Source organism: Lepisma saccharinum, chromosome 20 (genome assembly GCF_977018435.1).
Source record: "Lepisma saccharinum chromosome 20, izLepSacc3.1, whole genome shotgun sequence".
Lineage (NCBI taxonomy): Eukaryota > Metazoa > Arthropoda > Insecta > Zygentoma > Lepismatidae > Lepisma > Lepisma saccharinum.
In genome coordinates, this window is record NC_139248.1 from 20,503,293 (window position 1) to 20,531,243 (window position 27,951).

At 37.6% G+C, this 27,951-nt stretch overlaps 2 long non-coding RNA genes across 2 annotated transcripts in view; both read left to right on the forward strand.

The window, feature by feature from the left end:
• LOC146003752 (uncharacterized) overlaps positions 1–27,951 on the forward strand; it is a 434,112-nt gene that overhangs the window by 143,196 nt on the left and 262,965 nt on the right. The window lies entirely within an intron of this gene.
• Positions 15,550–27,505, forward strand: LOC146003541 (uncharacterized). The gene is made up of 4 exons (XR_014443828.1): positions 15,550–15,587; positions 18,953–19,000; positions 20,618–21,053; positions 27,384–27,505. It is a non-coding gene; the product is annotated as an uncharacterized LOC146003541 (long non-coding RNA).

The window sequence follows — 27,951 nt, forward strand, 5'->3', positions numbered from 1 at the left end:
AATAATGTTATTATTATTGATTTTCTTTATTTTACTTTGCTTCTTGTGCCACTTTTGACTTATTTGCGAAGATGGGGATGAATGATATGATGAAATTGATGAATTGACACTCAAGCCGGGATTCGAACCCGGGACCAACATTATTATTATTATTATTATTATTGGTAGTAGTAGTAGTAGCGGTAGTAGTAGTAGTATCAAAGACGTTATTACCCTCGTAAATTATGCAAAAAGGGGTAGAAGTTGGTGCTAAAGTATTTGTTTTCGATCAAACGATCTAAATTATTTTTCAACACGTTCAATTTCACATTAATAATGGAAAACAAGTACTCAAACTATTTTTGAAAGATAGTAATGCTTGATAAATGCATTCCAAATATAATTCCCTTTTACATTAACATGTATAACTCATGCATGATATATCTTTCGCACATATGCAACACTAAATTGTGTACGTATTCAAAGTTTCTTTAATGCATACAATATAATATATTATTTAAATACATTACACAATAAATTCATCCATCTCACAATAAACCAACAGCAAAAATTACATAAATTGTGCACGCTCCTTTTCCTCAACAATTGCTCATACATTTAAAACAAAATCAATTAATAAAAGTTTCACTCTCTCTCTCTGGTAATTTACAATGCATTACAGAAAACAACCTGCAAGCAAGAATTTTTTTAGATCCATTTTTTTTTTAATTTAAAATAATTTCACGGGACGCCAACGCATTCTCTCTTTTACAACTTTTTAGCTTCCCCGATGGCGTAGTGGTAACGTCGTCACCTTTTGATGGAGTCCCGGGCTCGATATCCGGCGGAGGCACATGACAGTGCTTCGGATCCCACTTTAAACTGTATGTCCAGTCCCTATTAGCCTTTCTGTGCATAAAGTGGACTTAAAACCACAATTCATCTCTTTTGATTTAGATCGTTCGGCGCCCAAGGCCGACTTTCGCCATTCCCAGATATGTTTCGGGACTTGATAATACTAACAAAAGCAGGTACTGCAAGCGAAGCGAGGAAGAAAATTTTACGAAAAGCATTTTTATTTACATAAAATTTGAAGTTGTGGGCGGTAATTGCCCCTTGCAGATGCACTTGGCCGTCAATGTTTCATCCCCCCAGAACTCATTTCCGTCCAAGGTTGGGGTGGGGGGCAATGCCCCCCTGTAGTTGCGCCACTGTTGCATGATCTCCCTCTGCTGAGGCATGTGGGAGTATCTTGACCTGCTTGGACCTTTGCGCCATGGGTTATAATTATAATTATTGTTTACACGGAGAGAGAAATTGTATTGTATACGCTTCATCATCCTCATAGTCGCGATTAAGCTAAGAATTATAAAAGCAACGAAAATAATAAATACAGTCAGTTTATGTGAATTATAAGACTGTGTTTTCCATAAAGACCTCGTATGCTTTCTTTCAATTTTCTTTATCTTGAAACTTTTTCCCATCAAAGTTGATCTAACGGTGAGTTGAATATAAGTGTAATAAACTTAAATATATTGCTCTTTATATCATTAGATTAAGAAAGACGAGATGGAGGAATAAAAATATGAAACTGGGAGGAAGAGCCTCCATTATGGTTGCATCTTAGAATTTATCCGGAGTGATTAAGTACAAACTGATACACGTACCTATATTTTCTACATTTAATGGACAGCCTCAGTGGCCAAATGATTTGAGTTATCGACTCAAAATCTCACCGCCGAAGATTCCAGGTACGAACTTCGCCCTGGGTAATGTACACGTTTTCTTGAAAATTCTATTAATGTTTGAATTAGTAAGATTTTCGGACAGATTTCATTAGTGTATATCCCACGACATATATTGATCGCTGATCATATAAATTAGAAACTATCTGTTGAAAATATGAATTACAAATTTGCGCTGTCTGGATGTCGTTCAATTTGTCTTTCGAACATGGATTCGTATAAAGTGTACGCAATTGAGGCTTTTCAAATCTCATTTCACAGTGGATGTTTTTTATGTGGAAGCAATTCTGTGAAGACTGAACTAAATATAATCTAAAAACTAATTTCTGACATAAGCACAGAAATAAGCATAATATTTCTAATGACGCCTTCTTTGACGAGATCCCAAGAGAAGAAATGGAGGACCTCTTCAACCTGGACATTAACGATAGGTTAATTATCATCTCTTAAACATGTAATTCAATTTCTGTAACAGTGCATTAATTATTATAATAGGCCCGAACCCGAAGTGACATTGGAACATGCTCTTCACAGGAATATTAGAAAATGGAATCCAAGAAGTTAAATGAAGATAGAAGTGTTTTAGTGTTCCAAGGTAAAAACCTGCAATTTTGTGACTGTCTTCGTTTGGATATCACTTTAATTCATTCCTGAATTAACAAACTTACGGACAGAAAACGGCAGCAAAGTTTCACTAGAATAACTTACAAAAAAAGAAGCTCAGTTGTAATAAAATAAGCCAACTATTTTTTCAGCGAGTTTGCAGATTCAAAATAAAATACCAGGCTGTTCCAGAAGACCTGCACCATACTAGAACGAAAACGAAACACAGAATATCAGAAACAAAGACAGACTTTATTCAGCAAAGTACAGGCCTCCATGTTCAATTACCTTCACCCACCTCTGCGACAACAGTTCAATCTGATGGCGATACCAGGTGGCAGGTTTAGAATTGAAAACCTCACGACAGGCAGAATTTACCTCATCATATGAACTGAAGTGCCGACCACACAGGAAATGAGAGAGAGCGAAACAAACCGTAATCCGATGGTGCAACTTCCCAACTATAGGCGGGATGAGGTAACAACTCAAATCCGTCAAGCTCAGCTAGTGTGTTGGCCACTCTTCGAGACCGGTGACTGGGAGCATTGTCATTTTGCAGCAGTAACCTCTTCCTCCTCGTTAATGCCGGGTATTTCCCGTCCAGAATGGCATACGCTCGGCGTAATTGTTCAGAATACATTTCACCTGTTACAGCATGGTCTTCTGGAACAAACTCATAATGGACAATCCCGTCAATATTCCACCACACACTCAGCATGAGCTTTTTCCCAAATCTGTCCTGTTTCACATGGGCGATGGCCTCCTGCCTTCTTTTCACCCACTGTTTACGTGTATCGGGGTTTTCAGAAACACATACTTCTCGTCTCCTGTCACAATTCTCCTCCAAAAACGAAGATCATGCGGGTTTTGTAGCAATGTCTGGCAAATTGCAACTCTGCGCTGGGCCTGCACCTCTGTCAGCTCGTGTGGACTTTGTCGAGACTGTGTATTGGTGTAATCCATGTCATGCAAGCGAAGTTTTACTGTCGATTTGGATGCCCCAACCCCTCTGGCTAACACGTGTGCTGGATTGTGGTGTAGCATGCACAGCATCCTGCAGAGACTCGTTAATGTCCATCGGAGGTCACCCCGTGCGGGCCTTGTCCGCGAGGCGTAGTTCACCCGAAGCGAATTTTTTAAACCAACGGGAAGCTGTCCATCGATTCACCACTTCTTCGTTCTCCACACGACAAATTTCCTCCGCTGCCGCTTTTGCTGTTAGACATTTTTTCCATAAAAAAAAGCTAGCACTGCACGAAGTGCAATTTGGTCCTCACTCATCGTGCCCACTTTAATTTCAAAGGAACACTGGCTACACATGCTGCGCGTGCCTTCACTTGATCCCACGAACCTGTCCTCTATGCCTGCCAACAGCCTTTCACCGGTGGCGCCACCTACCCTCGCAAACTTCATCTCTTGGGGCTCAGTGTGCTGATGGTGCAGGACTTCTGGGACAGCCTGGTATTAGTGTTGAACTAGTGTTTATTGACTAAATTATATATTTTACGCATGTACATATTTGTTGTGTGTATATGATAGGACAGGGTTTCGCCGATAAGCTGTCATTCTTCTGCTGGCTTCCTGCTTAATTGACTTCTATAGTGAGTACAGTTTTAATTAAAATTATTGATTTGATTTGCTTTCTTTTACTTCGCTTTTTGTGCCATTTTTGTCTAATTTGTGAGGATGGTGATGAGGAATGATATGATGAAATTGATAAATGGACACTCACAAACATCCATGCCCAGGCCGGAATTCGAGCCCAGGACCCCTGTCGTCGTAGCGCGATGTGCTAAGCACTCCGCCACGGGGGCCGGCAGTTTTAATTACACAATTAAAATCAATCAATTTAATAACACAATAATCAATTTTATACGGAATAATATTATATATTTTTTATCAGAAAGGGGTTTGTCAATAATAATGAACAGAAATTAATTTAATGATGATGGCTTGAGGAACTTATATGCTATAATATTGCATTGCTCCAGTGATTGGTAACTAATTTAAATTTATATTTGTCAGTCTTTATGATTATACCACACTTTCCAATTGTTAGTATAAACTATAAAAAAAATGAAAAGTATTTACGAATAAATTTGTTGGGATTGGGCATCGTCCTATAAAATAAAAAAATACTAGGCCGAGGTCTCGAAAAGGTTGAGAACCACTGGGATAGAGTAACCAACCTACCATCTGCTCTGTGTTCCTATGGACACAAGCAAGTGGAGAATAGAAGCTGCTGCGAATTTTGTCACGCTGCCCCTGCCCATGGCTATAGTAAAAGGCCGAGGCTATTTATTCTGGAGGAGACAGTTCACTCCCCCCTCCCCTCTCTCTCAATCCCTCCCATCGGGCGAAACACTAGAAACCACTGCCCGCTCGGTCCCGTCGATTCTCGAAACCTGTTTTGTTTACCCTCGGAATCGGAAAGTGAGAAGCCGACCATTTAGTGAGGCAATTGTACGCTGTTACCAAACTCAATATAATTAAAATCAAGTATGAAATCATTATTGCTACAGAGAATTTGAGTGAATAGATTATGAAATAAACCTTTAAAAAGTGTCCCATAAAAATATGAAGGTCGTAAGTCCAATAGTTACCGAGGAGTGGAATTGATTACTTCTTTTACAAATAAACGGGGAAAACTCGTCTTTCTAGGAAAGGGAGGGGGAGACGGTCGCGCTCGGGCAAGGGGCATGATTTCCTCTTAAAATACTATTTTTATATTTATAAAGTTACTGGACAAATGACAGTTACACAAAATTTTATTGCTTGAGACCTCAATTCGAGATGTTGGAATGAGCTCTAATTTATATGACTGAAAATGTAAGAACATAACCATCAACAAAATTTTCAATATGCAGTTATTCTCACAAAATACTTTAAAAATGAGTATTTCACAAAATAATCGTTTATTTTTTAAAAATAGATTTATTGATTTAGTGTGAAAGTTTATACTATTTGGAGCACTTCTGAGAAAACCAGACATTCATAGGCGTCACCGTTCCCGAGAAATATCAAACCAAAATAAATCTAATACGGTGGACTATTTTGAACATGGGAGGCATCGGCACGCACATAGCGATTGGCTCCTCGACTGAAAATTCCTTAAATGGCATAACAATTATACTACCAAGTCTCTTGCTTTTATCAAAAAGTGTAACAATTCGTCAATCATTAGGGACTTAGCCGCTGGACAGTGATCAAGATTGTGGGTACGAGTCCTCTATTTGGAGACACATCTTATGGCGATTCTTTGATTAAATACATTAAAAGTTATATCAGTTTAACGCTTATAAATTAGGCTATAATTTTTATTCCAAATAATATTCTGTCGCATAATTTATCTGATAGTTACAATCGAGAAAATTCTAAAAGTACAGGAAGACTTGTCTCTATTTTACAGGGGAAGACAAGACTTGCCTTTATTTTAAAAGATGATTTCTTACATAACGTGAAAACCACTTACATTCGTATCATTGCCTATCCTTCCAATTTTCATTTATTTCGAATTGAAATAAATGAATATCCCGCATCTATCACTACGGGTAATGTAGCTCATTCATCATTCATCACCCCAACTATTGGCATACTCGCTGTTCATGGCAAACCTGATGGTAAGGTGCAAGTGGTACTGACTAAACACATACGTGTGGCTAGGGTTAGCACTTAGCAGATCGCTGTAAGGGAAATGTAGGACATGCTATCCAAAATGTAGGTAGGACACAAAACATTCTCAATAAATAATAGATATTTCTATAGAACACTTTAGAAAGTAGTTGAAAAGTGACACTTTTCAGTTTTAAAAAAATGAATTCTTAATGAATTTTTAAATGCAAAATTTCAAAACTTGCAATCATACTAATCAATGCACCTCTCACTACATGATTTAAGCGGTACTTCTCAGAGGAGACAATCTTTATCAAAATTTCAGGTTTAGCCAAACTATATTTATGTTAGAGTGGACAGTCAAACTCTTTGAAATTATAGGGACCAGTACCAAACAAACATTTTACAGACTTCATGAAAAAATAATTTCTCTCGTGAGTCTGTTGTGCTGATGGTAATGAAAGTACTCTCTCAACATTTGAATTATGACCTGTAATGGCAAACAAATATTCAGCAGTTACCGTAATTGAAAATGGTTCGAGAAGTTTCATCTTGAGTAGTGTCCAGGGTGTATACCAAAATAACACATCCAGAATTCTTGACTTTATCTGGACTTTTGTATACCTTTCTCCGTTTTTCTTAATGTCTATTTATGCGACCCCTACTTAGGTAAAGTTGAAAATTAGTAATTAAGAAAATAAATATTTATTTAATGAAAAACCCTACTAAAGAGCCTGAACTGTGTTTGGCAAATAAGCGAGGCTTTGGCGTCTACTCATGTGGGGCTTGTGTCGGTTGTCCCTATATGTTTGTGACTGTCTCTTCATCCATCTTATCTTACCACCATTCATCCTCATCTTCGCGATTAGCCAAAGGGACAGAAAAAAGTGAAGTAAAATAAACTAAATCAACCAATCAGTCATTATGATAGCAAAACTTCTTGACCACAAGAATAATTTATTGCCTTTTTATTGACTTCTTGACCTACTTGTTAATATATTTACTTTTTCTTGACTACCATGACTTCCTTGACTGGCAGACACCATGAATAATTTTGTTATCTATACCCCTGCTTTACAATCAAATTGTATTGAATATTGAATCAGAATGGGCAAGACCTTGTTCCATCAGTATAAACCCTAAGGCAAGAAATTCTGCTCAGGCATTGAACAGTGACGTTATCAGAAAGTGGTCCCAAAACTTTGTTCATTAAGTGCTTCCGTTTTCCTGTTTGTTTAATAGCAGGACAAACTTTTGGGAGGGGGGGCAATGACTCATTTCCGCGTTCACCAACTCCGATTATTTCGAAGTTCAGATGAACGAGATCGCCCGACCCTGTGGCCGAGTGGTTAGCACATCGCGCTGCGACGCCAAGGGTCCCGGGTTCGAATCCCGGTCGGGCTTGGTTGTTTGTGAATGTCCATTCATCAATTTCATCATTTCATCACTCATCCCCATCTTCGCAAATTAGCCAAGAGGCACAAAACGCGAAGTAAAATAAACTAAATCAAAATAAATCAAGATGAACGAGATCAATTTTAATCCACAATAAATGAACTTGGTTTAAGGATTTGCATTGCACCAACGAAAAACGACGTTCAGGAGGTTCCGTTCAACTGATCCGAGATTAATTTGTAAGGCTATACCTGATTGGTTCGCTAACACAAATCACAACCAAGAACTCCATAGAGTAATGTGATGTGGTAAAGTATCAACATGTAGGAGAAGAAGATAATTCGGGCTGCAAACTTCTCTGAATTTGAGAGATGTACTAATCAACCTTGTCAATATGTACAAGGATGTAGTGGAGTGTAAAGAAATAATGATATTAAAAAAGAACTGACGGCACAACACAAAAGGAGGAGAAAGCATGGAACCTTCTTCTACGGGACTTTAATGCCTTACGAAATACATTCGATTTTGAGAGAACAGTGTACGCTGAACCTCGCCCGCAATAAAGATATATTATTATTATTATTTCTATTATTACTGTACTGTGGTAACTATTTGAATTTTTCATTTCTTAATTCTTATATATTTATATTGTCGTGTCGTGTAAATAGCCAGTAACATGTATTTTCGTAAATTTATACAATCATATTTCCAACACCATGTAGCAATATCGTAAACATTGCTGTGTTCTAATTTACCTTGCGCGTAATATATGACATTTATATATGTTTTGTGTTCTGGGATAGAAAGTACAGTATTTATAAATATTACAACTTTGCACCACAGAACCACAAATTATTATTATTATTTTAACAGTTTTTAGTTTACATAGTTCGCGAATTATTAGTATTGTACATCCAACATCTCTAGCGTTTGCACGCCCTCGATATCACTTTCCGCTCTTTTTATATTAAAAAACAACTGCCTGCAGTCGAAGCGTCAGTATCGTGAACCAGGATCACACACCAAAACGGTCGCGAATGGCCGATCAGAAGGTAAACAAGTGTTGAACCGTCTTCGTGCAATGGAATTTTCCAGTGATCCTTTCCCGATCCGAGTTTAAAATTTGATCTTCGTTCATGCACACGGACATCAATGACTGAAGCAAAATAAATTTCACTATTGAGTTTGGAAGCGTAGTCCATAGACTTGTAACTAGCATGATTTCTTTCTGTTACCTATTTTCCTAATTAATATTTTGTGACGCTCAAAATGTAGAACTTTTATGATATTTTTCAAATTCCTCCCGGACGCCGGACATAAGGCTAAAATGTAGGACATGTCCGGGAAAAACCGGACGTCTGGTAACCCTACGTGTGGCAAGACACACCACTTGAGTTTTAAACCCCCAAAGACTGGATCAACATGGCTTATTGGAAAGGGTATACTTGTCTCTGCACTACTGAAGATATGCGATGAGAGGTTACGCTCGAGACTATACAAAGAGTCTGACTTGCGACTCGTCTCGACACGGTCTTCCCAAGGCGTCCTCTTATCTCTCTTCGTAATCCTCGTACTCGCTCCTCGATTGACTGACTTAGAACTGACCACTGACCCCTCTCCTTCCAGACATTTATTCCAATCGAATTTACTCAGTAATGCCGACTCAGTTATCTGTAGACTCTTACTTGATTGCGATCGTTTACACCTGTTTGCAACGACGGCGATCAAGGAAGCTCGGCAATGTCTAACAAGACATTCCTTAGATGGTTCTAGCAATTTCCTGATTTGGAAAGTGATGGCTAAATGTCTGGGATTTTAGAGTTCGTTGTACGTTACATTTAAAAGATTCTACAGATCGTTACGATGCCCCTCTCCGGAAAATAATTCCTTTGAATTCGTCTTTATATGTGATCCAATCTTATAGGGGTATCGTTCATTACCAAAACATAAAATCCTACAGATCGTTACGCATTATTGAACAACGAAACATTACCTTTTCTTCAGTCTATCTAATGAGGATCAAAAGTTTAATAGAAAAATAACTGCTTAGATATAAGCCAGTAACTAAGAGTCTGTGAATCCGATGCTTGAGGGGAAGCACAGGGGAGAAGGACGTGAACTTTTGAGATTTTTTTCTTCTAGTAGAGGTCTAACAACTGACCAAAATCCATCTTTTACGGAATCATTCCCAACGTTCGTCGTTTTCAACTTAATTTTTTTTTTTTGGCTAACACAGAAGTTTTCACAACACTCCCACATCTCGTCCCCATGAACGCGGCTAAAAATATGAAAACAGTAACGTATAAATTAGCAATTACAGCACAAAATAAAGGCTATTATCAAGAGGAATATCATCTGTCCCTGAACAGTACGTATGTATATCCTCTAGCGCGACACAAATGAAAAGTCTCATTATAGCTCAGTTCATTGCTGATGCAGGACAAATTTCAAATTCATTTTTCTCTCTTATATAAAAAAAAAAACCTTCATAAAACTTTATTAGTATGAAGAGGAAGGATGGTAGTTAAAAATATTCAAAAATGAGAAAAATCGATGAGGGGATGTTTTGAGCTGTTCAAACTTGAAATTTGAACATTTGAACAGTGTGTTCAAATTTTACAAAGTTTCAACATTTTATCATCTCATAACATGCAACCGTTTTTCCCCTTTACAACGAGCTCAAGAACGCTTCTGTATCTTCGTTCGTTCCCGAGATATACTTAATTGAAAAGAGCATGATGCTCAAAACTGACATTTTGAACAACCCTCATATAATTTGTAATAATCATATTTCAGCAAAATCCTTTCACAGGTTTTGGAGCAAAGCAAAGCTGTGTCCGAAATATCATCAACATCGTGACTATGAGGGTCAACTCCTGCCTGATTTGACATGGAATGAATGACCCGACCCATATTTATATATATAATGTAATTAAATGTCTCAAATTATTTTATAATATATACAATATATTATATCGACTGTCTTTCATTCAAAATGTATAATTGCAAATAGATGAACAATGATGTGCATAAGGAGGAGGGATAAAAAATAAGATATATTAAGATGATATAGTTTCATGTATAAAATTCACATATAAATGCTATTACGTGTTTTATTAATATATCTATGTACTTCGTGGTTGCTAACGAAAGACGATGAGAAATGGAGAAGAAGTAACAAGTCGGTCCAATTTCTGTGTTCTGGGGATTGCTGGGTTTAGTGTCCTTAGAGGTGAGGCTCTTTGTTGTCCGTTCTTTTTGTATGTTCTCGATATTATTCCAGTCATGTATATTCGAATCTCAAACTAATTGTTTATATTTGTTGTTAAAACAAAAACTCTTCCCCCCTTGGAAGAATTTTTGTGGGGGGAGGGGGGAATTTCAAGACAAGATCGTTGGTGGGAGGAATTCCCCCGTCCCCCCGGGATTCCGCACCTTGGTTTGGAACATTTATGTTACATATTATGCTGTTCATTAAATCACATTTTTGTAATCTGTAATTTTAAGGCAGTATATTGTTTGAAATAAAATATGCCAAACCATTTCAAAGGTAGAATTACAAGTATTGTCAACTGACCCCGAACATATCGTCAACTCACTCCACATACAGGTTGAATTGACAATTGTCACTCTTCAAAAAAAAAAAAAAAAAAAATAACAAAATAAAAAAGCAATAATTTTACAAGTTTTTTGGAGCATGGTGAATTAAAAATTTGTAGTGGTTGAGGAAAATACAAATATTGCTCGTAGGATTTCATCAATAGTATATCTTAATTTTTAAAAGCTGCAAAAATTTAAACATAAAATCATGGTCAAGTACGATTTGATGTTGCTCTTAAAGTAGGGTGACCATAATATTTTGACCCAAAGGTCACTTTACTCCCTCCTGAAAAATTGGTTAGGCCTAATTAGCTATAAAATTATTGTCATTAACGTATTATTATTATTATTTATAGTAACCGCTGTAGCTCAGTCGGTGGTCGGCCTCCGTGGAGGAGTGGTTAGCATAGTGGTCCCGGGTTCGAATCCCGGCTAGGACTTGGATGTTTGTGTTGTCCGTAAATTTAGAAAACCGAGAATATAGAGAAAAACTGATATGTACGAATGTTGAGAAAATGTGTGTGAATGACGGGGGATACCACCGAATAGGGGAATTTCTTTATTTTATATATAAAAAAGTCGGTATGGCGTCTGACTACCATGCGAGAGGCCCGGGTTCGATCCCCGGCTGAGAGAACCGGGACTTTTTCCACCTGTTTATGCGGCTCCGGCGCTCGCCCAGTGTTGTATAAAGTGGATACCTGGAGGAAACTCTGGGAGGTAAATGCGGCCAGGGGCGTGGTGCTGATCATATCACTCCAAGCTTCGGCCGAGATACGCCTTCATGGCGTGGTGCAAAGCACAGGGGAGCACTTTACCTTTTTTATTATTTATTATAGTATGGATCACATAAATGATACATCATGAACAATATCTATGTAAAATATGATCTCTCGTTGTCAAGAGCTATTAATTTTTATAATCTCGGTATTACTACTATGCCAGAAGTATTTTGCAGAAGGACCAATCTTCTTGAGAACAACTTTATTCTTTACTAACCGTTAATAAAGCTCCCCGAAAAAGTTGCATCACATATTAATATCTAACACAAAACGCGGGATTTGACATTTGAATTTCCGCCAAGACACAGAAAGTCATTCTTTTTAAGAATCTCTCAAATTTAGACTTGGTTTTCAAGCTAATTCCTAGACTTTTAAAAAACGGGACAAATAGTGTTTCTTGTATAATATCGACGGGACAACTGGGACACGCCTATGAAACGGGACTCTCCCGGTCAAAACGAGACGAATGGTCACCCTATCTTAAAGAAACGATTTTATTTCGAGCAAAGTGAAACAAAAATTATTTGAATTTCACGCTATTCAGTTCATTTTCATTTCTTGTGCGGCAAGGCCGAGTAAAGATTGGTTGCAGTCAAGAAATGATTGTTGCGCGGGTGCATGGAATTCGCCGCCCCCCGTTTGTACTTCAGTTATGAGCTATTATTTTTTTCTTTTTGCTCAGGCCAATCGGGACTAGACCTACAGTTTAAAGTGGGATCCGAACCACTTGTAGCTCCACCGAGTATCGAACCCGGAACCCCTTGATTACAAGGCGACGACGCTACCACTGAGCCATCGGGGAGGCCCACACACTGTACTCGTTATTTCAAAAGTGGTATATCAACTGACTATCCCCACAGAACCCCGAGTAGAGATACAATATGAAGATCATGGCCGACATGCAAATTATAGAGACTTGTGGCCCACATCAACCTTTATTTATACTGACGGATCGAAGTCTGAAGACGGTGTGGGATGTGCTTTTTACGTACCATCTCATAACATCACCCGACAATTTTCCCTCCCATCCGATATGTCGATATTCTCGGCGGAATGTTATGCTATCTATAAAGCATTACAATTCGCCCTGCAGTTCCGAATCGATCATTCGTTAATTCTTACGGACGCATTGAGCGTCCTTCAAACGTTAGCACGAACAGGTCGGGCAGCATATAAATTAACGGTATTTCCTTATCTTATTCTCCGAATCATGTTAGACCTCCAACAGCAGGGTCTGTCAGCAACCTTCACATATATTCGCGCCCACAGTGACCTCAATAAATATCAAGATCGCGTTGATGTAATGGCCAAACAAGCAAGAACGAAAGAAACTGTTACCCCGATGCGCCTGCCGTACACTGACCTCCTCCCACGAGTAAAAATCAAAGTAGAACAACAATGGAACGATTGGTGTACCCAGCAACTCCTCAATACCAATACATATAGATGGCATGCACAAGTCGGCAATAAACGCCCTTGGTTTCAACACATTAACCTACCCCGTGCAGTTTTAGTGTTTACCATGCGAATGCGTACAGGTCACGTCGTTATACATCCCAGTTCATATATCGTGCCTGCAACTTCCTGTCCGTGTGGAGAACCTATTCAATCAATCACACATTTGTTCTTACAATGCCCAATTCGACAACAACATCGCAATACACTATACAAACAGTTACACCGTGTGGGTATTCCATTTCCGATGTCCCTTTCGACTCTACTCTACGAGCCGCGGTCTGATGTCATGTGGATACTGTACAGCTTTGCACGAAAAAACAACATTGTAACATAAACAAACAGACATTTGGAATGTAAACAAACTTTCTCATAACAAACCAAATAGGACCCCTGGCAAGAAATCGCTCATAGGCGGTGTGTGCCACTCAAAGAAGAAGGAAGGAAGGACATGATCACAAGTACTTCAAACAAGAATCATTCGTGTGGTTTATCAAGCCGATTAAACCAACCCTGGCCCAAAACCATGGTAACGGTTGAAGTTTTTGCGTGCGATGACGTGCAACCGGCCAAGTGAATGCATCACTTCAATGTGAAGTCAAGTGAAATGACAAAACGACAGTGTTGCAGTATGCAGATATTAAACACCAGAACAAGAACAATGTCTAGATAAGGATGTGTACTACAGGCTATGGAAAAGGAGATGCGATAACCACTAACGCCGTCAAACGGTTGGGCGGGAACTTTACGTCACATACCATGAAGAAGTAATAGGATCTGAGCTGATTATGTCCTTTGCGATTAGTCCACTCAGAATTAGTTCACTTCATCAAATGATTTACTAAATCTCATCAATTTACATTGTCGAATTCATTATTTGAATTGTTTTTTTTGGTTTAGGTACAACATCTTCACCGAAGAGAAAATTATGCTCATTTCTTTGTTTTCTTCGACCCTCTACATCCAGGGTCAAGGAAGTCAGTAATAAGGTGTGTTATATACAGTGTACGTATCTTCTCCAAATATGATGTATAAAGAAACAAACTGCCGAAGAACTAAGTGAGATGAGTGTACAATTTTATATTACTATTATAGTGGAACCACAAGCAAAGAAACCTGCGTAGGCTCGCGACTCCTGTGCACCGTACCCCAGTGTGGAGGGGAGGGGGAGAGTGGAGCATGCTCTCTTATAGTCCGAGTTGAACGGAAGAGGAGGAAGGTTCTTTTTCTTGTGGTCGCTCTTGTAAGTAAGGGGAACTGTGATTGGCCATTCATCTATTTTATCACTTCTTCATAATCTCAATTGACTTAAATGGCCGAAAGAGCAAAGCAAATTTATCAAATATAAATACAAACACGTACCGTTTAATAAATAACCAAAATGGAATGAAAAGTTAGCAGTTTGTATTTTTATTGCTTTTTGTGAATATGTAGGGAAAAAGCAAGAGAGAATTGTACACCAATGGCAAAGAAATGGTAGGCGAAGTATTTACCAGGATTATACTCCCTACATTCCTGCTCATAATAATGAGTCGAAGGTATCTTGCTTAAGGATCTTTCTTCGATGTAAACCTGAAAGTTGACTTTTCAGATTTCGTACATAATCTTCTGGGCAGAAATGCTCAATGCAGATTCTAGCATTAGCATGATTCACGTTAGCGTTTCCACACGAATCCAAAGCTCGGTGACCGAAGAATCCTTTTGAAAAACGTATATAACGTATATATTATGTTCAACGTACTTGGAAGATGTATCTTGTGCTGAACTAAAATAAATAATAATAACAAGTGGTGTGCGGTATCTCGGAAAGTCGGGACCGGGATAGGAAAGAAAAATTCCGTCGTTATCACGACTTCAGCAAATGACTTCCCTAAATTTCTGGATCCCGAGCAGTCGGGAAATACCGAATGGTCATTTTAAAACGGTATTAATTCTTGACGTTTTCTACATTGCAAGTGTCTGGAATTTATCGGAAATTGTTAGTTTTCATTCCAGAAATGCAAAGAAAATCACTTAAGGTGAAAATGAGAATTTGAGATTTCCCGACTAGTCGAGAAATTGCGAATATTTCCCGTCCCGAATGTCGGGATTTAAACAAAATTCCCGTTCCGATCAAAAATATTCTGTCCCGCATAACAATAAGTACCTATCTATATTTACTTTCAATTTGTCTGAAGCCACAAAATGTAAATGGGTGGAAATGCTCATTTGTGTACTCGATTTCGTGTGTTCAGTTTCTGGCATGGTTTCCTATCTGCATAGTGCAACACTAGCGCATAGATTTGGAATTCATTTCATGGATAAATTCACCTCTTACCGTCGTTTCGTCATTACGAGTAAACAACGGATTGGCCCAACCTATACTTCTAATAACCTTGGATTAAACGAGAAAGAGAAGAATTTTGTGACCACTAAGGTAAGTAAATAATTATACAATTCATAAGTAATAATTAAAACTGGTTTAAAACAATTCAGTAAAAACGCACACCTATGTGAGATACGAAACAATACCGTATATATTTTCACAATACTCTTAGCATTGTCTGGGAAAATGACAGAAATGATAATAAAAAATAATATTGCATTTATTTAGCGGGCGAGGTTCTTCTATGGCTTTTTTTGTTAAGTCAAGTAGTTAGATTAGATTGCTCTTTAAAAAAGAAAAGAAAAAAATCAGCTGGATTTGTACACATGGCTTAGATCATGCAGTTAAAATCTGAGACTTTTTAAATTTCAACGGTGTTCATGATATATAAAGTGATTTCATTCGAGATTAATGATGGTAAGAATTGGGTCTCACTGCAGAACATGTTCCTCTAAGTAGACGAACAAAATTTATATTCCCTGAAAGTACGTACATTTTGCTTCCATTTTCCGGTGTTATTTTTCCGATTAGTATTATATTTTTGTGCGAAAAAATGTTTTTCCTGCTACTAAAAGCAATGCATTTCTCGGCTCATTTCTCCATTCATTCGTGTCCATATTGTTTACGCATAGTTTCTTTCATTATTTGAGACGAGGAATGCCTACAAGGTTAGGTTAGGCCTGTTAGTTAGGTTCCAATAGCATAAATACAATGAAAAATGTTTTTCATGCTACTAAAAGCTATGGATTTCTCCATTCGTTCGCGTCCATATTGTTTACGCACAGTTTTTTTCATTATTTCGACGAGGAATGCCTACAACGTTAGGTTAGGTTTTGTTAGCATAAGTACAATGACAAATTATTATTTAGGCTAAGAGAATTAAACCTAGCTACCTAACAATGTAGGCATTTTTTTTGCTTTCACTACATTTGTGCAGTGCCACGATTTCAAGAGCGCCCATCCTGAACTCTTATTTCTTGTTTTGTTTAATTTTCGAAAATTACACATTTCCGCACCTTGAAAGTTACTTTTCCTGATTAATAACTTCAAACCATTAGCATAGAATTAGGAATCGCTTTCCTCCTAAGCAGCCCATATTCTGCAGTCTTACCTTTTTTTTTACACAATTGGATTCCTATTTATGTCTGGTAACACGTGCTTTGGAATATGAGTGATAACTTATTCCATGCTTTCTGAAGAACGATTTTTTGGTAAATGTATGTTATATCGGAGACACACTTCTTCATTTTTACAGAAGAAACCACTTACGGAAATGAGTTTCTGTAGCATTTTGAAAGTTCTTGGGGCTAGAGTCTAGTTTACGTCCTTCTTGTCCACTCCTTCTTACCCGTTTACGTCTTTCTTTGCGCACTCCTTCTTGCCCGTTTACAAAACCGTGCTAGCAGACAGCCGGCGCTCCGGCATCCGTAGAGTAAGTTTGTTTTTCTTTTTACACTTTCTGTCACTAACCATTCACGGGAACGAGGTTAGGTTAGGCCTGTTAGGTTAGGTTCCATTAGCACTCATTTCACCCCTAAATATGTGCTTCATCATCGAAAAATGTCCTCAGTACGTTCAATCACGCATATCCGGACAACATCGGTTTTTCTCGATTTTCTCCTCCAGGAAATTTTTCCTCGCCTTGGGATTTACTTTGTTGAATTCCTTATAAAATAACCTTTCCAACGATATATGACATGTATTTCTTACGAAAAGGACGCAAACTAGACTCTTACCGTTCTTGGAGGTATTTTCTCACTGTAGAATGCTGCATAACAAGAAATAAGCACTTTTGATATAATAAACTTGCATTTTGTGCAAAGCAACAACATTATGCCATTGTTTCCATTATGTACCTGCAGATGGCCGAGTGTCGGAAGTCATGCAGTCTCACCAGTGTTTCCAAACGTGCCTTTTTTTACGAGAATTTTTTTTAACTATGGTTACCTAACCCAACCTAACCTAACCTTGCTGGAAATGGTCCGTGAGGCTATCCGTCAATAGTTCGTGGGGCTATCGTGAACGGTTTTTGGGGCTATCCATCAATGGTTCTTGGGGCTAGCCGTCAACGGTTTGTGGGGCTATCATGAATGGTGTTTGGGGCTATCTGTCAATGGTTCGTGGGGCTATCGTGAATGATTTTTGGGGCTATCCGTCAATGGTTTGTGATGACATAATGAACACGAAAGTTAAGAAGGTGGAAATACTGCATACCGACTCCAAATCGACAAAACACAAGCCCGACGCGCAATGATCCACAGCTGTGTGACCCATATTGTATGTTCTGCAACGGAAGAAAGGAACCAAAAGAATTACTGGTATTGTGAAAATCGTAGTTATTTTCGTGTAAAAAGCATAATGGCACCTTCAACTATGGTACGCAATACACAATTGGTAAGTACAAACCATCCGAAACACAAAATATCTGATTTTAATGTGTCTCTGATATAACAGACATTTACCCAATTTTTTTTGCTTCCGTATACTCCTATGTGATTGTTTGTGAACAGATATTCACTTAATGTAAGCTTGGATACGGGCTACCACTACCATTTACTTCACATGCGTTGGGGACAGAGCTATGATGCTTTCGTTGCTAAGTTAGGCATGTTAAGTTTAGGGCTCTAACATTCACAAACCATCTCTAAATGCTTTCTTTGTTAGGCTAGGTGAGTCAGGTTTATGGCTTTTAGAATTAAAATGACATCACTAAATGCTTTCAATGCATGCTCATGTGACATCTGGTCTCAAGCACGAACCCCCTTTGAGCCTCATACGGAAATCAGCCACAAATGTGTCCAGTATTTTAAGGCACTTCTTAATACTTCTATAAAATTTGGGAACATCGTTAAACATTTGGTACCGTTACCAAATTACTTTACAAGTTCGTTGTGAGAAAAACTTAACTATTTCAGAATTCATTTTAACCCCCAAACTCCATTATTTCCATGCACCAGAAACTTAATATTTTTTTTTTAAACCAATCAAATTTTATGCGAGAAATAAATTCAAATGTTACAGAAGGTGCTGGTGACCAAATGTCCACTCTCGAAAATTACGTCTCTTATTATTTTAATAGGTCCATTTTTATGCTTTACACAACATAAATTTAGTGACATGTCTGTTTTGTGTATATTTTGTCTTAACATTAAAGTTGTGTACAGAGGCCTAATTTTTATCTTGATAGATTTAATGCCACTATTGAAATGAGGAACGGACAAATATTGAGGTTCAAAAATAATTGTTTGATGTGAATCTCACTGCATCACCTCCATCGGGATTCTAAGTCTAGACTCTTTGATTACAAGATAATAGTCACAACCAAGTTTTTTCTAACTGTCACTGTTTGGTAATATAAGAGTAACTGTACCTCATTATATTTAATCTGTACTAACTAATTCTTGATTCTTTTGCAGCTGACAGATAGCTTTCCACTGGAAATGAAATTAGTCAACCTTTTTCCTGTGAGTATAATAGTTTTTGTCCTTTGCTTTAACCTTATATTTCTGGTTATACATAAATATTTTGGCTTTCTAATATCTGTGCAACCATTTGCAATGACAGTAGCCTTCATGATCACAAGAATTATCCAGATTTACTGTGAAAACCATATTTTCAAAATTAACTCAAACTGATTCCATGTCATGCACTTTATTGTAACCATGCTAATGGAAAATGGTTAATATTGACAGTAAAAAAAATGTTTTTGATCTTTGCAAAGCTGGTCTGTAAAGTCAGATTTTTTTGTGTTTTTCACTGCAATTTGTAATATGTGATATCGCCCGAACGGATTTCTTCAAATACAGGGTGCTCGGAAATTCCCCTTACAAACTCCTAGGGCAAATAGAGGGGACTGAGTAGACAATATTTAGAATAGGAACCCATGCTACAACCATGACAATGTGTCGGATGTGCCTGTGTTGGTATGCAACCGGGTAGGCAGTATTTGATGTCAGAAGATCACCTGATGGCACGTGACGTCTACAAATTGTTGCGTTCCACTGTCGACACAGGTGTTGATCAATGAATAGTACGTTTCTTTTTGTTACCAAATAAATTGGTTTCTATTATGGACGTCATTCACTTCTGTCCCTTACGTAACACCTCATTTGACATGGTTGTAATAAATGATGTCACTTTAGGTTATAAGGTGATCTTCTGACGTCATGTACTGCCTACCCGGTTGCATACCAACACAGGCACATCCGACACATTGTCATGGTTGTAGCACGGAAACGGTACGTTTCCGGACATGGGTTCCTATTCCAAATATTGTCTACTCAGTCCCCTCTACTTGCCCTAGGCGTTTGTAAGGGGAATTTCTGAGCACCCTGTATACCGGAGAAACTACGTACTGTAGCATTGTCGAAGTTCTTCGAGGTATTTTCTTTCGCGGAAACTGAAAAGTTCACCATAGAATGCTGTAGAACAAGAAATAATCACTTTTTATGTAAAGAACTTGCATTTTCTGTAAAGCGACATTATGCTGTTGTTTCCATTATGTACCTGCAGATTGCGCAAGCCAGTGTTTCCAAAAGTGCCTTTTTTTTTACGAGAATTTTTTTTCTTTTTTTAACTACGCTTACCTAACCTAACCTAGCCAGAAATGAATGGTCCGTGGGGCTATCATGAATGGTTTTTGGGGCTATCCATCAATGGTTCGTGGGGCTCTCTGTCAATGGCCAGGAAAATTACATATTTTTGAGTATCATTGAAATAAAATTTTATTCATCCAAACCTATTTATGGTATATTGTATATACAGTCACGGACACTTCTGGGTTATAACAATTCCATTAACTTTCAATGGAATTGTTACAACCCACAAGTGTCCATGACTGTGCAAAGTAACCTTGTTATAGAGACATTTTAGGGCATTGACCTGTTGTAACTGCTAAAAAAATTGCATATGATAATTTATGTGCAATGTTTTCTTTCTTCTTCTTTTTCATACCAAGTAACTTTTAAGTACTGTTGTGTCAGGGCTGAAGTGTACTGAAGTGTCCCTAAATAATTTAGGTTTCATTTTGTTCGTAAAGTATTGAGTATTTTTTCAAGAAACACAAAATGTTATTGTTCCAGGTGCATGCAGGACACTAGCAGTAGTATTGCAAGGGATGAGAACGTGTGGAGAAACCAGGCCAAAACGCACCAAAATAGTGAGTAAGTAGATTTACATTTCTTTTCTGGTTTTATATTCAATAAATACAGAATGTTGAATACATTGTTTTTGACAAACGTGAAATGTTAAATTTAAAAATCAGCTTGGCAGGCACTGGCCTTCCGAGCACTGGATACTAATTAGTGTAATTCAAATTGTTAAGTATTGTCTGAGTTCTTATCTTGGCAGGAACTGATAGAAGTTATGCAGAGAAACTGTTATCTTTTCATACATATACAGGAGTCCCGGGTTCGAATCCTGGCCTGGGCATGGATATTTGTGAATGTCCATTCATCAATTTCATCATTCATCTCCATGTAAATGTTCTGCACAAAATTCTACAAGACACCAATGAAGGTAGAGAACCTTAGGGTTTTAAAAGCAATTTTAGATTTTAACACCAAAATAGCATTTTATATTTGATTTTGATAAAAACTATGTTTAGTTTTTTTTTTAAAAAAAATATTTATTATTAACCCACAAGTACTATGGCTGTCAATAATCACACAACTAGTATGGAGGGGTCTGTCAGACTGCTGTTTTGATTTTGATCTGTAAATTACCAGTTTTACTATTCTCAATTTCTGACGTGTTTTACATTACTTTACATGGTTACAGAAGACTATTTTAAAGCAGCTTTCATTTATTATTTTATAGTTAAAGAAATATAAGTTAATTTATGCAGTGAGGAAGGAAATGGGCCAAAAATTGTAACAGTTGTGTTGGGGAAGGGGAGGGGGAAATTCCAAATTCTTAAAATGTCTATATTTTATCTTGTCAGAAAAGCAGGAGGTCAAAGTTATATGTAATATTTTGCCATTAGAAGGAGAACGTTAAAAAAAACAACTACTATGGTATGTCTGTCAGACAGTTCACCCAAAATATAATTCAATAAGATTTCGACAGACAAAGGCAAGTGTTCATTTATAGTTGGAGGGGTGTGAGAAATAAGCTAAAAGAGAAATTCAGAGCACTGTTCGAGACGGTAGGTAAGGGTCTTCATTAACATGCTTTATTCCAACTGTGGTGCTCAGAAATGTTACTTTTATTTTAATTCGTGGATTCTAGCTACCAAAGAAATTATTCTGATAGAAAACAATTTTTGACAAAAATATGTTGTAGTTTACAAACAGAAGTAACAATTATACGCTCATGCTTGTATGTATATCAGGGTGGCGACAGACCTGGAAAACCTGGAAAACCGGGAAAAGTCAGGGAATTTGAGGTGTCAAAAAAAGTCAGGGAAATGTCAGGGAATTTCGTCTTCATTGACCTTTTTTTAATTTTTTTTTATTATTTTTTATTTATTTAAAGTTATCGTTATGGAACTCTTCACGAGAACAGGAAATTTCGTTCGTAAATTTCGGCCTCAACTTTTAGGCCCCTTTTATGCGCAACACAACCACGGCGCCAGAAACCAGTGAAGTCGGGAGGAGAGAGAGAGAGAAATTTCTCTCGCCAGGGCTTCTCGGCGGGAATTTTAAATTCGAACACTCTTTGGAGGAAAATTGTTATAACTCGGGCACTATGGGAGCAATCTACTTCGGATAACTTCTGTTTTGCAGCTAAAACATAAGCGCATGCACCCTGTACAATTCAGAACACCGTACCGAGGAAGGGGGGCATGGGGGGCACGTCCCCCGAATTTCAATGGAAAAACATAAAAATCTGGAGTTTGCCCCCTCTTCTCCTGCTATTTTTGGGAGAAGGCGCGAACTTTATTTTCAAAGAATGGACTCTCAAGAGAATGAAACATGTTTCATGTTCTTAGGTGCCATACAAGTTGAATAATAAGCCAAAATGTGATTTTTTTTTTTTGATTTTTTTACGAAAAATAGGTAATTTGCATTTTTGGAGGAAAATTGTTATAACTGCTGGGGCACTATGAGAGCACTCTACTTCGGGTAAGTTTCGTTTTGCAGCTAGAAGATCATAGCATGCAACCGTGTACAACTCAGAACGCCGAACCGAGGAAGGGGGGTTTGGGGGCGCGACCACCGAATTTCAATGAAAAAAAAATAATCTGGAGTTTGCCCCCTCTTCTCCCGCTATTTTGGGGAGAAGGCGCAAACCTTAATATTCTCTTCAAAGAATGGACGTTTCCAAAGAGATTGAAACATGTTTCATGTTCCTGGGTGCCATACAAGTTGAATAATGAGCCAAACTGTGAAACTCTGTTCGGAAATGTGGCATGGATATGTTGCGGAGAGGGGGATGTTGGTCATCCATATGAATTTCCCAGGTTTGCTCCAGACCTGTGTCAGAGTTTCCACCCAAACATAAGAGTATGAAGGTCCAAAAAGCACATTCATTTCGTAATCACCACCATGATACCATATGGTATCATCAGGGGAGTAAAGGTTAAGCCTCTAAATATTACGTGGAAAATGCATTGAATTATCATTTTTTCTTGTCCGCATGGGAGCAGTAAGGGGACTTGTCAACAGATGGAGAGAATAAGAGCGGGTGGCGCCGTCTGATAGTTGTCGGACGTCGTAGTAAGGCATTTTGTTGGGCAAACTGAAGGAACATGGAAACAAATAGGCTCCATTGATACATACGATTTTTGTCGAATATCGCCACCTGACAAAGTATCTCTCTACAACATGCGACAGAAATTGCATGGACTGCAACATCCAACAAAAATCGCATGCATAATCAAGAAGAGCTTTAGACTGCAAATATGCTGCTGGAATTTTATTACTCTTCTGGCTCACTTCACCTTATTTAATGTAGCAGTGCTTACGAAGGTTTTCCTTCATCATCCGGACGTATTACTGGTTTCGCACAAGTTAACATACGTTTACAATGACATTGCACTATTCTTAGATATCAAGAAGAATCCAACCAAACGTGATATATATTGAATACTATCACGAAAAAGTGAAACATAAATCTGCATTGGTGAATGTTATAAAAATTGGCAACCTCAAATTTACTGCAACACTAGTATTGCAATGAAGTTAATGCCACTCTCTGTCCTGTCCGTTTAAACTCGTGAGAGATGGTCATTAATCTCTCACTGAGTAAGGTTAATGTCCAATATTATGAAATAAAATACTAATAATAAATACGTAAATGTTTTTATATCATATTTACTCGATTCATTCAATCATAAAAGCAAATCACTTTCTTCAAGAATTGACTTTTCTCTGCCAGCCCTGCTAAATTTTCACTTTCCATCTACTGATTTATACGAGGGGTGGTCAGAAAGTAATTTCCGATTAGTAGGGACATTGATTTTTCGCAAACGCCAAAACCGTGAAAAATTGTAATTGCAATGAAGTTATGTTTAGGAATGTTTAGTGATGTCTGGACACATTTTTCGCCTGTTCGAAATATCGAAATAATGCGAATTTGGCATAAAATGCCAATTGTTGGAATTTTTAGCAATTTTTTTAAAAGAAATGTCCTAAAACAACGAAAAATTCCATGAAATCCAACATTCTTGTCTTTTCTAGTCCATGTTTGTGTACATAGAACATGCCAGTTTTCCAACATTTTACTCAAGAGTAAACTATAGAGTTATACGTACATGGAATAATTCCGACAGCCACATTAAATCATGTATTTCCCACGATTTTTTCAACTTCTATCAAAACCATTTGCATCACAGAGCAAAGTGGCAGGGTTCTAACAGGAGATCGAGTGCGTATCTACCGTCACACGGGAGCCACATCTTCAGTATTTGTCGCGCGAGATGTGTTTTGAATTACCAAGCTAAGTGCGCACCATCGGCATTTGTCGAGCGAGTAATAATGGAGCTGCAGTCGTTAGGGCATCTGACTACTATGCGAGAGACCCGGGGTCGATCCCCTGCGGAGGAGAACCGGGATGTTTTCCACCTATTCAAACTGCTCCGGCGCCCACCCAGCATCATATGAAGCTGGTACCTTGAGGAAACTTTGAGGGATAAAGGTAGCCAGGAGCGTGGTGCTGATCACATCACCCCCACCTTCAGCCGTGATCAAGAAAGTGTGGGGCCCTAACTCCACACCCCTATACACCTTCATGGAAAAGTGCAGGGAAGCACTTTACTTTTACTTCCTCAAAAATCTGTTCCAACATATCAAACTGTCACGAAAATACGTAGACCATGTGACCTACAATTTGAAATAATAGTTTAAAAGCACAATGGAGTATTAAGTTTCGGTATATTTGGCAGATAAATCTTCTAAAACATAAACGCGAATTTTGGGAAACGTAACACTAACAAGTCCAAAATAAGATAATGCCAATTTTTGGTGCCATAATATATCGGTATCTGTCACGTGAGATTGATTGATTTTAATTTTTTGGGTGCGTCGCCACTTATGGTCATTATGCACCCTTCAGTGTATACGGGGAAAATTCTATTATCTAAAATCCTTACCTTAAAATTAAAAAAGGGGTATGGAAAATAACTTTCCCAAAATAACTTTCAAGATATCAAACTCTCACGAAGAGGCGTAAGCCATGTGACTTACAATTTGAAACAGTAGTTTAAAAACACCATGAAGGTATAATATCAGATTTTGCCAGAAAATGCGCTAAAATGAAAATGTGAATTTTGGGAAAAATAACACCGTATAGTAAAAAATAGAAAATAAGAAAATACACAATTTGAAAAAAAATAACAAAATATCAAGGTCCCTACCGATTAGGCATAAATAAAACATGAATATCAGTTGTAATTTATTGCATTAGTAACAGTGAGTCCTAACCTAATTTTCGGCATAATCACCACCGTTGTTCTGGCATTTGTCGTAGCATGGCACTAAATTTTGTATGCCAATGGTATATGTGTCTGACAGCAAAGACTGGAACTATCTCTACCGCAGTGTAGCTGTCAAATCCTTGCCCTGCCAGAAACCTCTTCAGTTAAACAAAGAGATGAAAGTCGGTACATTCAAGGCCAGGGCTGTACAGGGAGTGGTCCAAGATCTCTCACCTGAAGTGATGCAAAGGGCCCGGGTGTACTCAGCTGTATGGGGTTGTGCACATTCGATTGGCCTTCCGTGAATTGTCTGCACCATCGTCTGACCATACTATCACTCACGACATCCGGTCTGCACACCTCACACAATTGCTGGTGGCTCTGTGCCAAATTCTGAGCGTGCAATGTAGGCTACATCGCAGTTGGTGGGAGACTATATGAGAGCTGCAATCTTTAACCTAGAACTGTCCTGAAACGGCTGCATTGCAAATGTACCAGATTACAGCTACATGCCACTTCTTCCTGCCTGCATGTGTGTGTGTCTATCTCTGACCACTAGTGCTGCATATAGGCACCATTGAACCTTTTTACAGGATGCCCCTCGTATATGAACGTTGAGAAGCTTTTATTATTAGTGTGTTCCTGTTTTAATGTGTGGTTAGCTAAATCAGGTACCTATACAATGCAATTCTATAAATTCCTTGCGTTAAATTTCTAATACCTACATACCCTTTTCGTCAGCATTAATGGTATAACTGCATGTTGTCAGTTTCACAGTACTTCACGTGGATATACTGTACTGAAGCAGAAATCCCATTGATAATGTAAGGAAATATGACACTTTATTTTGTTCGATTCAATTGTTTCACTTATATGCAAGAGTTAAGTTGTTTGCTTTACAGAGAAGAGAGAAGTAGCTTTATGCATTGAAAAATGAGTCTGCACTCATGGTTCTTGCAAGCAGAGGGTTCCAAACCTTAGTGGAAATATCAACATATAATACCGAGAATGTATAAGGAGACTGATAAATTGCAAATTGTATTTCTTAATCAATCACTCTTCACTTTTATCTCATTTAGTCGTAACTTTAAAAATAATCAAGTATTAAACTTACTGCGTATGACAAAATTCCGTAATCCTTCCCTAGCTTGTGGATTGTAATAACTTTCCAAATTCACAATTTTGCAGTTTGAATTCAAATCATAGAGAATACAGAAATTTAGTCAATTTCATAGAAGATAATATTGGTACTTAACAAAACCATACGTGGATGTGTATGAGTTTATTATTTCCATTTGCAAAAACATCGATTTAGTTTAGTTTATAATTGTCAGGGAAAAATGTAAATTTTGTCCTGGAAAACCTGGAAAAGTCAGGGAATTTCATTTCTGCTTGTTTGTAGCCACCCTGTATATGTATTGGGGTTTCTAGTATCCAAGTATATTGTTTCAATGATAATATTATCACTCTATGAAGCCAGAGAACCTGGGTTCTAATCTCAGCCGGGACATGGATGTTCGTTGTGAGTGTCTCTTAACCAATTTTATCATATCATCAACATTCTCATCTTCATGATTAGCCAAAACTGGCAGAAATGTGAAGTTAAAAAAAAAGATTAACACCGCCTAGTAAAAAAAGGTTCAAGGTTGGATTCCTTGAGAGGATGCATGGTAGTTGAGATATACCTTTATATGGAAGGTTTAGTATCATTGCTCTATGTGTGTGTGTGTAAAATCAGCTTAAAAGAACAAAGAATATGTCGCATTTTATAATGCATTGAAAACTGTCACATGTAATCAAAAAAATTAGGAATTCTTGCAATGTTGAAGTAATGAAGTATTGATAATGTCACACCTCTGGAGTACACTGTAAATTCAGCCGTACCCAGAAATGTATTTTTGTGTGTGTTTTTGTTAAAGAAAATAGTTTTGGAGTAATGAAACTTGAATTGATGCCACGAATCTTATTTTTTCCACCATTTTTTATTACAGAGAAATGAAGCTGGAAGCCCACATAGACACAACAGGAAGTGATGGAAGAGCCTGACTAAGGACCCCTTACAAGACTGAATGAATACATGATCTGTAAAAACATGAGAAATATAAATAATGAGTTGAAACTACACATGTGGTATTTTTCTTTTATGCCTACTTACAAGCTACAGGTGAAATTTATTAACTGCAATTTTATTATAAAATGAATGAATGCCACATCTATAACACTACATCCACTTTCACTTTGATCAAATTACAATAATCTGTTTACAACTGCAGGCTGCAAATGTAGTAAAGTCTTGTCCAATATAATTTTGGGGGAAGCGCATTGCTGGATTTGGGTGTAAACTCAAAATGAATATATTTAACTAGAAATTCACTTTCCCTTTGATGAGAGATCTATTCATACTTCTCCAACTAATTAGTCCATATCTTTTGTTTCTTTTTTTAAAAAATAGTTCAAGTATTTTCCATGTGTTTAGCTATTTTATTTTCTGCAGCAAATTTATGTATTTTTATTGGAGACTATTAATTAGTTTGATGTGTGCATAAGAATTACAAAATA